General features: G+C 40.9%; 2 protein-coding genes across 5 annotated transcripts in view; one reads left to right on the forward strand and one right to left on the reverse strand.

Annotated features, from left to right (window-relative positions):
* Window positions 1-13,133, reverse strand: part of DNAAF6 (dynein axonemal assembly factor 6) — a 55,929-nt gene that overhangs the window by 12,327 nt on the left and 30,469 nt on the right. The window lies entirely within an intron of this gene.
* Window positions 11,737-13,133, forward strand: part of NUP62CL (nucleoporin 62 C-terminal like) — a 109,318-nt gene continuing 107,921 nt past the window's right edge. For 2 of the 4 annotated variants that reach the window (XM_051827229.2, XM_051827230.2), the window contains exon 1: window positions 11,754-11,908. The gene's annotated coding sequence lies outside the window, so the exon portion shown is untranslated. Of the gene's footprint in view, window positions 11,909-13,133 lie in introns of all 4 variants that reach the window. The other 2 variants (XM_008272850.4, XM_008272852.4) reach the window with 2 other exon arrangements.

Raw genomic sequence — 13,133 nt, forward strand, 5'->3', positions numbered from 1 at the left:
GTACTTGGACCCCTGCTACCCATATGGGAGACCCAGATGAAGCTCCTGACTCCTGGATCTTGCCTGGCAATTTGGGAGTGAACCAGAGGATAGAAGATCTCTCTCCCTCTTTCTCTGTAACTCTGCCTTTCAAATAAAAAGTAACAGGAAAAAGTCAATTAATTTATGGTTTGTGAGATCCCTTCCTCCAAAATTTAGCTTTTCTTCAGCCAAGTAGTTAGAAACTACTCGGTTAGTCTCTCTCCAGGAATTCACTTTGAGGGTTTCCTGAAGAGAGGTAAAGATAGGTCAAGGTGCTTATAAGTTGTTTTCATTGACTTCAAATATTATCCTATGTGTATTATAACAGAGTTGGCTCACCATACCAAAGTCTTTTTTCCCTTGGGGGTGTTATTATTATGGGATTATCATATTGAGTTTTAAATCTCTTCTTTCCTGTCTTGTTCTTATGAGAGATTTATAAGACAATCTGTAGCTGATTAATAGAGGCTCTCCATCTCCTCAGATAAGTGTCTCTGATCATATTCTAAGTTATTTGAAAACTGACATGAGAAGACCAAATAGCAATTGTTCCATAGAGGTCATCCCATCTAGGTTTCCACTTGAAATGTCACTTTGTCACTACCAAAAGGGAAGAAGAAGTAAAAAATATCTTATATGTAACTTGGCCAGTCTACACTATTTACAAAAACTTCAGAGAAGAATAAAATATTCATAAAAGTTTAGTCTGGAAGTTTGAAAGCTATTCTAAATTAATTTATGGGTTCTAGATTTTTTAAAATTTTTTAGACTTTTTAAAAGATTGATTTATTTGAAAGTCAGAGTTGAAGAGAGAGAGAGAGAGAGAGAGACCTTCCATCTGATGGTTCACTCCCTAAATGGCCGCATCAGCTGAGGCTGGGCCAGGTTGAAGACAGGAGCCAGAAGTTTCATCTGGGTCTCCCATGTGGGAGCAGGGGCTCAAGGTCTTAGGCCACCTTCCACTGCTTTCCCAGGCACATTAGCAGGGAGCTGGATCAGAAGTGGAACAGCCAGGACTCTAACTGGCTCCCATCTGGGATGCCAGCACTACAGGCAGTTGTTTAACCTGCTGCACCACAGCACTGGCCCCTGATTCTAGATATTAGAAAAATATGTCCATATTATGGAAATACGGCAACTACTCTGAATGTATTTGAGCATTAGGAAAGTTAAGACTCTTTGGGCTTCCATTTGAAACTTAGCAACATTAAGCAATTTTGAGGAACAGGAAAAGTTTGTGTGGGTTTTATTATGAATTGATCCAGTGATTCAATATTATTGTTGAACTATAGAAACACGTGTGGGTTTTTTTTTTCGTACTCCAGACATACTAAGCCTTTTATAAAAACTCTCATGAGCAATAATAATCTGTAGAAAAATGAAAAAAAAAAGTAGCAGATCTCTACTTTGAAATTATCTAAGGGCTGTCAGTGTGTTGTAGGAGGTAAAGCCTCCGCCTGCAGTGCTGGCATCAGATATGGACATCAATTTGAGTCCCGGCTGCTCCATTTCTGATCCAGCTCTCTGCTATGGCTTGGGAAAGCAGTAGAAGGCATCCCAAGTCCTTGGGGCCCTGCACCCACGGGGGAGACACAGAAGATGCTCCTGGCTCCTGGCTTCAGATTGGCACAGCTCTAGCTGTTGCGACCATCTTGGGAGTAACCAGCGGATGGAAGACCTCTCTCTCTTTCTCTGTCTTTGCCTCTCTCTCTTTAACTCTGCCTTTCAAATAAATAAATAATCTTTAAAAAAGAAATTAAATATTTACCTCTGAAGAATAAAAACATAGTATATATCCTCTAAAACCAGCACACAAAACCAATAGATCAACTTTTTCCATAATGTTTTCCATAATGTTACCCTCTTAAGACATTCTAGTACCATATTATTATGCTTGTCTTTTTAAAAAACTAGATTACAGGCCGGCGCCACGGCTCACTAGGCTAATCCTCCACCTAGCGGCGCTGGCACACTGGGTTCTAGTCCCGGTCGGGGCACCGGATTCTGTCCCGGTTGTCCCTCTTCCAGGCCAACTCTCTGCTGTGGCCAGGGAGTGCAGTGGAGGATGGCCCAAGTGCTTGGGCCCTGCACCCCATGGGAGACCAGGAGAAGTACCTGGCTCCTGCCATCGGATCAGCGCAGTGCACCGGCCGCAGCGCGCCGGCCGCGGCGGCCATTGGAGGGTGAACCAACGGCATTGGTTTACCTTATTAAAAAAAAAAAAAAAGCTAGATTACAGAAGCATGAGTCTTCTCTTATTGCAGGAGTTAAGAGTAAGCTCAATTCTTTCTGGGGTAAGAACATTCATCCATAGGCCTCCATACCTACTGTGGCATCCATTCTCACCCCCAAACACTCACAGCCTTACCATCACTATCGGACTTGAGACCATCAAAATTAGTTGATTATACTTTTACCTCTATCTGTGAATAACCACAAGAAGCTTCAAACTCCAAAGTCAGTCCTTATCACACAGTAATTAGCATATTGCTTGTCATATCTCCTATTTGTCTCAATTTTTCACCCTTCATCGACTCCTGAAACTCTTCCATCAGGTCATTTGGGACACAGTACACAACCCCTTATCATTTATTCTCTTAGAATATTCTCTTTAGCTTAAAAAAAGTTGAAAGGCAGAGTTACAGAGAAGCAGATAGAGAGAGAGGTCTTCCCTCCACTGGATGGCTCCGCAAATGGCCACAACAGCCCGAGCTGGGCTGAAACCGAAGCCAGGGGTCTGGAGCTTCTTCTGGGTATTCCACATGGGTGCAGGGGCCCAAGGACTTGGGTCATCTTGTGCTGCTTTCCCAGGTGCATTAGCAGGGAGCTGGATCAGAAGAGGAGCATCTGGGACTCCAACTGGCTCCTATAGGGGATGCTGGCACTACAGGCGGTGACTTTACCTGCTATGGCACAGTGCCAGCTCCATCTCTTTAGCTTTTTAATGTAACTGAAATCTGGATCTCCTGATGACTCTGCTTCCCCTAGAGTTGTCTCAGTTGGTGCCTGTTTTTCCCTCATCTTCTTTCATCCAGTTTTTAAAAAAAGCTCATGTTTTGCATCATGCTAAGTGAACAAAGCCAGACACAGGAAAGAAAAAGACGGCATAATATCTCTTATATGTGGAAGCTTTAAAAAGTCAAAAACGGGGCTGGTGCTGTGGTACAACAGGTTAAAGCCCTGGCTTACAATGCCAGCATCCCATATGGGTGCCAGTTCGAGTCCTGGATGCTTCATTTCTGATCCAGCTCCCTGCTAATGCACCTGGGAAAGCAGCAGAGGAAGGTACAAATCCTTGGGCCCCTGCACCCACGTGGAAGACTTGGAAGAGACTCCTGGCCCCTGGTATCAGATTGGCTCAGCTCCAGCCATTGCAGCCATTTGGAGAGTGAACCAGTGGATGGAAGATCTCTCTCTCTCTCTCTCTCTCTCTCTCTCTCTGTTTTTCAAGCAAATAAAAATAAATCTTTTTTTTAAGTCAAATACGTAGAAACAGAGAGTACAACTGTGGTAACCAGAGGGAGAAGAGTAGAGGGATTCAGGCCAGAGAGTAACAGAGTTTTGATTATGTAATTTGAATAAATCTGGGATCGGCACTGTGGTGCAGCAGGTTAAGCCATTGTCTGCAGTGCCAGCATCCCATATAGGTGCTGATTTGAGTCCTGGCTGCTTCGCTTCTGATCAAGCTCCCTGCTAATGTGCCTGGAAAGCAGCACAAGATGGCCCAAGTGCTTGGGCCCCTGCACCCATGTGGGAGACCTGGATGAAGCTCCTGGCTCCTGGCTTGAGCCTGGCCCAGCCCTGGCTGTTGTGGCCATTTGGGGGAGTGAATCAGTGGATAGAAGATATCTCTGTCTCTCCCACTCTCTCTTTGTAAGTCTGACTTTCAAATAAGTAAATATATCTTTAAAAACAGATAAATAACTCTAGAGATCTAAATATAGCATGAGGACTACAGTTAATAATACTGTATACTGAAAAATTTTTAAAACAGTTGAATTTTGGGTGCTCTTATACACAAATAAATGGTAACTACATTAAATGATGTATAGTAATTGGCTTGACTGTAGTCATTATTTCATTACGTATATGTCTATTTTTTAAAGATTTATTTATTTATTTGAGAGGTAGAATTACAGAGAGTCAGAGTCAGAGAGAGAGAGAGAGAGAGAGAGAGAGAGAGTGTTCTACCTGCTGGTTCATTCCCCCAATGGCCACAGTGGCTAGAGCTGGGACGATCTGAAGCCAGGGGTTTGGAGCCTCCTCCAGGCCTTCCACGTGGGTGTAGAGGCCCAAGGACCTGGGCCATCCTCTACTGCCTTCCCAGGCCATAGCAGAGAGCTGGATCGGAAGTGGAGCATCTGGTACTCAAATCAGTGCCCATATGGGATGCTGGCACTGCAGGCAGCAACCTCACCTGCTATGCCACAGTGCTGGCTCCAATGTATATGTCTATTAAAACATCATGTTGTACGCTTTACATATATATAATAGAACAATCTCGGCCGGCGCCACGGCTCAATGGGCTAATCCTCCGCCTTTGGCGCCGGCACCCCAGGTTCTAGCCCAGGTCGGGGCACCGGATTCTGTCCCGGTTGCTCCTCTTCCAGTCCAGCTCTCTGCTGTAGCCAGGGAGTGCAGTGGAGGATGGCCCAAGTCCTTGGGCCCTGCACCTGCATGGGAGACCAGGAGAGGCACCTGGCTCCTGGCTTCGGTTCAGCGCAGTGTGCCGGCTGCAGCGCACTGGCCGCGGCGGTCATTGAGGGGGTGAACCAACGGAAAAAAAGAAGACCTTTCTCTCTGTCTCTCTCTCTCACTGTCCACTCTGCCTGTCAAAACAAAAAAATTAAAAAAAGAACAATCTCATGTTGTCACACTGTAGCACCACTCATCTCCCTTCTTTTAGAATCATCTATCAATTACTGGGAAATTCTCCCTATTTCTCTAAGAATAGCTCTTTGTTCTCTATTGATATTTCTAACATTACATCATATTTTAAGTCTTGGTAATTTAAATATTTATTTAGATCACCTTTTGAGCATCTGAACCTAACTTCATTGTCTTCTTAGTGGACTTTCGTAACCACAATATTTAAATCGCAGCCACTATCAATTGTGGTAATCCTTATCACATCCCCCTGCTCCTTTTCTCTTCACAACATTTTTACCTTCTATTGTACCATAAAATGTATGTATTTATTTTGTTCATTGATTTCTCACACAAGATGATATGCTATTTTATGGCATTGATATTTGTATTTCATTTACTGTGGTATCATCAATGCTTAGAAAAGTACTTGGCATAACATAGATGCTCAATAAATATTTGTTGAGTAAATGAATGAATGAGTGCAAGGTTGGATCAAAATTAGTTTTATGTTTCTATAATTTACTAATATTATAACTTACTAATAGATCAAAAATAAAAATATGATTTCCACAAATGTTAAAAAGGCATTAGATTAAATTAAATTAAAGAGTTCTTGCTTTGAACTCTTAAAATCAAAATAGATGACTATTTCCTTTTCACATAAACATAATTCGGTATCTAACTGAATGAAGAAACACCAGAACCATTCTAACTAAACTGATACATAAGAAATAACATTCAATATTCACTATTATTACATAATATAGTTCTGGAGGTACTAACTGATGCAATTAAGAAAGAAATAGGAGATATTAGAAAGGAGGAAGTAAAATTATCATTATCTGAGGGAAGAACATTAAAAATGGAATTAATAGCAAGGAATAAGGAAACAGTTTGGCATATCAAAGGATCAGAAAGATGAGAATCATAAGTAGAACATAATAAATGAAGGAAGAAAATATGGTATCAGATGAAACTAAAAGGATCAGATAATATAGGTAAGGATCAGATAATATAGGGCCTCATAGATGAAAACAAGGAGTTCAGGAATTTTTCCAAGTGCATGAGGAAGTCATTGAGGGTTCTGAGAAAAACAGTATGTGACTGATTTACTTTTAAATAGAATGTTTTACACTCTGTGGAAGTGCTGTTGGAAAACAAGAGTCAAACAAGGAGTTGAGTAAGGAGAGAATCATAATGGCCCACGTGAGAGATGGTGATGCTTTGAAAAGTGATAGCAGTTGCAGTAATAATGAATATTAGCTAGATTTAAAATGTATTTTGAAGACGGAGCCAGTAAAAACTGCCAATGGATTGAATATGAAGTACAAAGGAAAGAGGAATGAAGGGTGATTTAGGTTTTTAGTTTGAGCAATGGTACTTGCTGCCATGAGGAAGATGAATGAAAAAGAGGTTTGGGGAAAATCAGAGTTCTGTTTTGGACATGTTAGGTTTATGTTGCCTGTTAAACAAGTGGGAGATGCAAAGTAAGCAGCTGGTTACACCAATCTGAATCTCATAGGAGAAGTTGAGACAACAGAGATACATAGTACTTAAAGCCAAGGAACAAAAAGGAAAGATAGAGAAAAATATCTAGAGAACTTCAGGCAGAAGAGAAAGAACCAGTGATTTGGGAGCAAAGGAGAGGACGAATGCCCACTGATTTTGGGAGAAAATCAGGAGAGAGTTGGGTCATTAAAGTAATGAGAAAATCATGTTTTAAGAAAGTGGGTGTAGTCTACAGGGTGGAATCCTGCTGAGTGTCCATCTTTCACTTCAATCTCTCTTTTTCTAATCAGTTTTTCTAAACTAGAGGGAAGAAATACTGGAATTTTGTATAAAGCAAGTGTTCATTTTTCAGGACTATCCCTCTTATTGTAAGATTTAAGGTATTCTTGGCTGTTTCATACTAGATGATAAGGACATTTTGTAATCATTCTAACAACTGAAAATATCTCCATCCTTTTCTAAAAGGCTGCTAAGGGCCCGTAACAAGGCTACCTTTTCACTGTTGTTTGTTCACTGGCTCTAGAGACACACAGTAGGTACTAAAATGCTACATGAATAGGTGAATAATGAGTCCTTGTCATCAGCTTGAAAGCATATTTGAGACTCTAATCTTAAAAAATAAACAAAAAAACAAAAAATGCTCTTAAATCTTGTCTCAACAACTATGTCCTCTCTCCCCTCCTCCTCACTGATAAATTCCCTCAAAGAATAATCTCTATTTGTTCCCTTCTCTTCCTCACTTCTATGCACTTATCATCAAACTGGTGTTGGCTATGACATTGAAACTGAGCTCTTTTAAAGACCACCAAAAGGGCTTCTCAACTAACAAACTTAAAAGTTCCTTCTGCATCCTACTCCTGTGTTACTTCCCTATAACAGTAGACATGGTTTTTCTCCCATCTCTGAATACTCTTCTAAGCGTCTCCTCTATTCATCCCTCAGGTGTTGGTGTTGTTCAAGGTCAACCTGTAAATCTGTTCACATGTTATCAGAAGTTTCTGCTAGTTTCAGCTCAAGGATTCCAGGCCATGTGATTCAGATATTTTAATGAAACATTACCAAAATTATATAATAAAAATAAAATCACTGGTTTTTATCACCAAGTAATATGTTTAAGGAATCCAACCTTATTCTACCCCTCAAACGCTCTCTGTCTCTATTTCTCTATCTCATTATGGCAAACATTTATTTTCAACTCTAATTTAAGTATTTAACATTTTTACATATATATTACTTTCATGATCAAAAATATACAGCTTTTTAGGAAATATTAATTTCCTCTCTCACCACCATCATCATTATGAAGGAGTGTTATACTAACTATAAATGTGTGTATATTACTTAGAGAATTATTGGAAATTTAATTAAAGGTTTACTATGCTGCCTTGAGCTGAAATAAGTAATCATATTATAACTCAAATATCCTTCTCCCTGCCCCATGGTCTGATATGTAACCAATCAAATAAGGTCAGCAAAATCAGGAAGCCTATCAAAACAGGCATCCCTCCTCTAGAATTTTAAAAGGAAAACAACAATACATTTCTTTATCAAGCAGCTGAATTTATTCAGTAAAAGTAAACGAACGTGATTGTTTTAATCTTGAAAGAGAAATTAGGATTTGAGAAGTACACTATTCAAAAAATAAGTTAATTCTCAGAGGATGAGCAGACACTTTGCTGCAGAATGATTGATAGTGCTTTCTGAGATAAATATGTGTTATAAACATGTGACTCCTGGTTGTGTGTGCCACATGGTGACTGACTTCTATGCCATAGCTGACAGTCCCCTTCTCCCCATTCTCAGTGAGGTTTAGCGGCTGGGGAGGGCTCATATTCCAGGGAGGAGGTGACCATGAAAAACAAAAAAAGAGGCATAATCATTTGTTTTTAGGTCACATCAGAATGTTCTCTTATCAACATAGATCCATTGAAATAAATGCACCAAAATATTATGTATACATATAGCTCAAAAAACAAAACCAGGCTATGTGTAGGCTTATTTTCTCTTCTCCTAGAACAAGCAATGGGCCATTGGGAAGAATACCGATGATCCTAGTCCCGTTCATTTTTTAGATTTTACAAATAGTCTGCTGTTCATGACTCAACAGTGAAAATGGAAATCTGCTGACCCATATCCCCAGGGTATTCATCCCATAACCTGACACAAATAGTCATATGGAGAAGGCAATCTACCTTCCTACATATCTTTGATACCTATAGTTTCCTTTCCGATACTCTTCAATTGGGACCCAAGAGGTCTGCTACCTCAGTAAATCCTGTCCTCGTGGGTAGACAGATTCTTATTCTTTCCTAGTTTGTTTATATAACAGATTTTTTTTTACATCCTCCGTTATCTTTCTTTGTATCTCTAAATCTATGCCACAATCCCAACCTCACTTCACTGATCCTGTTGGTTTTCAACAGCTGCTCTAGAACTGAAGTAAGAATCTACAATGCTTCTGCTTGAATTCTGTCTCTGATTGTTGACCCATTCCAATGGCCATCTATTTTGTTCACAGTTAGCCCCATTCCTACAACTTTCACAGCATCCCTCTTAAAATAAGCTCTGCTTCATTTCAAGGCTGATGCAAAGCCAGCACTTTGAGGCAATATATTCTAACACCTGTAAAGCATAAACATCATCAACTCTGAAAATAAACATCTTCAAATCCTTTCCTCCTTGAGGTCCATATAGATTTCTATTTCTAATAGTCCACTGGACATTTCCAACAAGATTTCCCACTAGCACTTCAAACTCAATATAAACAAACCGCATTACCTTTCTCCTAGAACTATCTTTTCCCCTTTTCATTCCATGCCCCCATCACTGCAACAAAACCACGCTTTGATTGCTTACTCTCATTCTGAAAGTAATGGGTGGTAAATGTAAAATACTGTGGGAAATCCAGAGGAGAAAAAGAAATGAAAACCACTTCTAACTCAACTATTCAATGTGACCATGTTACATTCCCATATCTTTTTTTATATATATATTTTTTTGACAGGCAGAGTGGACAGTGAGAGAGAGAGACAGAGAGAAAGGTCTTCCTTTGCTGTTGGTTCACCCTCCAATGGCCGCTGCAGCTGGCGCACTGTGGCCGGCGCACCGCGCTGATCCGATGGCAGGAGCTAGGTGCTTATCCTTTTCTCCCATGGGGTGCAGGGCCCAAGGACTTGGACCATCCTCCACTGCACTCCCTGGCCACAGCAGAGAGCTGGCCTGGAAAAGGAGCAACCGGGACAGATTCTGGCGCCCGGACCAGGACTAGAATCTGGGGTGCCGGCGCCGCAAGGTGGAGGCTAATAGCCTATTGAGCCACGGCGCCGGCCACATTCCCATATCTTGATTAGTGCCATCACTGTTCACGTGGTCACCTAGGCTAGAAATCTAACTTTTGTTTTTCCTTTACATATCACATTTGATCACTTTCCAAGTCCTATTAGTATTTCCTCCAAAATGTCTACTGGAGCATTTCTTTTTTCCTTTGTTCCCACTGCCACAATACAAGCTCTTCTCTCACCTGGTCTAGTACAACTGCATAACTGGTTTTCATACTACTAGTCTCCCAAACTTTCACTTACCTGCCACCATAATCAACACCAAATCCAACATTCACACTGCCACTAGAGTTGTCCTAAATATACATGCAGTCATTTAACTGGTCTCCTTTAAAACATATTCCAACTCTAATGCCCAGAAAATAAAGCTCAAATTTCATGGTGTCTTAGTCTGCTTGGGCTTCCAAAATAAAAATATCATAGATTGGGTGGTTTAAACAGTTGTTTTTTTTCTCACAGTTTTGGAAGCTGGAAGTGTAAGATCAGGGTGTCACTACTGTGGGGTTATGGTGAGAGCTCTCTTCTTAACTTGAAGATGGCTGCCTTATTGCTGTGTCCTCACATGGTGGAGAGAGGGCAAGCAAGCCTTTTAGTGTCTCTTCTTATAAGGTTGCTAATCCCATAATGAGAGTCTCAACCTCATGATCTCATATAAACCTAACTACTCCTCAAAGATCCCATCTCCAGCTACCATCACAATGGGAGCTAGGGCTCCCATTGTGTATGAATCTTAAGGGGACACAATTCAGTTCATAGCACATGGTAGGACATTAAAGGCTTTTACAACTAGCCCTAAGCTACATTTTCTGTTTTGTTTTCTCTATTATTCCATGTCAGTGCATTCTGAGGCTCCAAGAACATTCACAAGCCGGCGCCGTGGCTCAATAGGCTAATCCTCCACCTTGCGGCGCCGGCACACCGGGTTCTAGTCCCGGTTGGGGAGCCGGATTCTGTCCCGGTTGCCCCTCTTCCAGGCCAGCTCTCTGCTATGGCCAGGGAGTGCAGTGGAGGATGGCCCAGGTGCTTGGGCCCTGCACCCCATGGGAGACCAGGAAAAGCACCTGGCTCCTGGCTCCTGCCAGGATCAGCGCGGTGCGCCGGCTGCAGCGGCGGCCATTGGAGGGTGAACCAACGGCAAAAAGGAAGACCTTTCTCTCTGTCTCTCTCTCTCACTGTCCACTCTGCCTGTCAAAAAAAAAAAAAAAAAAAAAAAAAAAAAAAAAAAAAAAAAAAAAGAACATTCACAAATAGTTCTCATGATCACCACCTACTTTTATAGCACTATGCCTTTGTTCATGCTATTCTCTTTGATTGGACACCTTTTTGCCCTTCGCTGCCTAACAAATTGTTATGTTTCCTTCAGATTTTCAGGTCAAAATGGTACCTCTATTGTGAAATCAGCTTGGACTTCCTCTCCTTTTCTTTGCACCCACTCTGCACACACTGCCTGGATTCAACTCTGCCAGACTTTAAATGTGTGACCTTGTGTTAATTACTTTACTTATTTGTACTTCAGTGACCTCAGCTGTAAAATGGGAGTAATAATAGCACCTACTTCATAGGGTGGTATAGGGATTAATGAGCTACTATGTTTAAAATATTTAGAGAATTGCCCAGCACATAATAAGCATTACATAAATTATTTGCTATTGTTATTATTACATTATGTTAAGTGAAAACAACTAAGACAAAATGTTAATTCACGGAATGCATATGTGGGAAAATGTCTCCACTATGGCACTCTAGCTAACTTGCACTATCCACATCGGCTACATGGATAAAGTTCACTTACAGCGTGATCCAGGTCTTGGCAGAACATCTTGTGATCCTCCCAGGAAAGAGAAAGACAAAAGAAACTGCCTCAGTGTTGTTTCTTTTCTGAATCTCTACCTTGTGGGAGACTCCCTATCTTGTGGGAGGCTGCCAGCGGGTAGTTGCTCATCATACTCCCTTTTTCCAGTTTGGCAAAGAACTTTTAACATTTTCTCCCCTTGGGTACAAACAAACACACTATAAAACAGCCAGCTGGAGTCTAGAGTTGGCTTTTGAGCAACACGAGCTCCACTGCTCATGTCACCTTCCATCTGACTCCTTTGCTTCGATGTCATCCATCCTATGGACAAAGATATACTGATCTCGCTAATACTGCTTGTGTAAGTAACAAACTGCAAGTAAGTACTTCCTCTAAGTAATAAACTTTTGGGGTCATTTTTTCTTTATTGTATGAGTCTATGAGAGCCTGGCAAGTCCATCAAGTAGCTGCCACTGCATTGCTGCTTATGGATTGTTTGAAGTCTTGCCAGAAAATTCCTTGACAGAAGGAGAATCATGTCTATTTTGTTCAACACTGTATCTCTAGTATCTAACTCTCAGCATATGGTGTATAGTAAGTGCTTCATACATATTTGTTGAATTTAATAAATTATAGAAAACAATAATACATATGTGCTCAAAGATATATATCTAGCCAATTACTTTGGGAGTCTTTAGGGGAAGGATGGGGAATATAGATAGAGGATGGAAGGGACCATAAAATGAAATAAAGTAAAAATAACTTAAGGGCCTTCTACTTATGAGGTTTAATGGAAAACATGTATGTTACCTAAAAACAAGAAGCCCTCTAGCCTTATTACTATCCTTCCCTTAAATTACATGAGTATTTGGTAACATGCACATCTGACCTTTGTTTCTCAATTGTAATATAAGGAGCAGAGACTAAATCAGCATCTTTCAAATTGTGTTTCAAAGAACCCCAGCCATTCACCTAAGGGCTGCCTCATGGCAGGAATGGGGATTGTACCTTTTTAATCAAGGCAGTGGTACTTTTATAAAGGATCTTCACAAAGTTCATAGAAATGTACATTATGGGAAAAAACTGTGCATGGATTTCCATTTTTTTGCACCAAAATAAACTTTCCTTCTGATTCCATCTTTCCATAAATATTCTGAAGCCCCTTTGTGTTTTATATGTTAGACTTTCTCATAGACACATTTTAAAGGTTTGGCAGCTAAAGGAAAACAACTCAGCAGACTCATAGAATGGCAGATGTCCTAAATAGCACTCTGGCCTCAGAATCAGCCCTAAAGGCATTCGGATCTGGCTGAAAAGCCCATGAGAGTATTTCAGGCATGGAAAGCCAAGACACTCTGGCAAAAGATCTCTGTGAGTGAGATCCCAGTGGAAAGAACAGGTCTTCAAAGAAGGAGGTACCTTTCTCTGAAGGGAGGAGAGAACCTCCACTTTGACTATGACCTTGTCTAAACAAGATAAGAATCGGAGAACTCAGAGGGCTTCCATAGCCTTGGAAACTCATGACTGGAGCATAGGGAGATTACTGATGCCATAGACAGGAGTGTCAATTGGTAAATTCAACAACAGGAGTCACTGTGCACTTA

The sequence above is a fragment of the Oryctolagus cuniculus genome, chromosome X, assembly GCF_964237555.1.
Source record: "Oryctolagus cuniculus chromosome X, mOryCun1.1, whole genome shotgun sequence".
NCBI classification, from domain to species: domain Eukaryota; kingdom Metazoa; phylum Chordata; class Mammalia; order Lagomorpha; family Leporidae; genus Oryctolagus; species Oryctolagus cuniculus.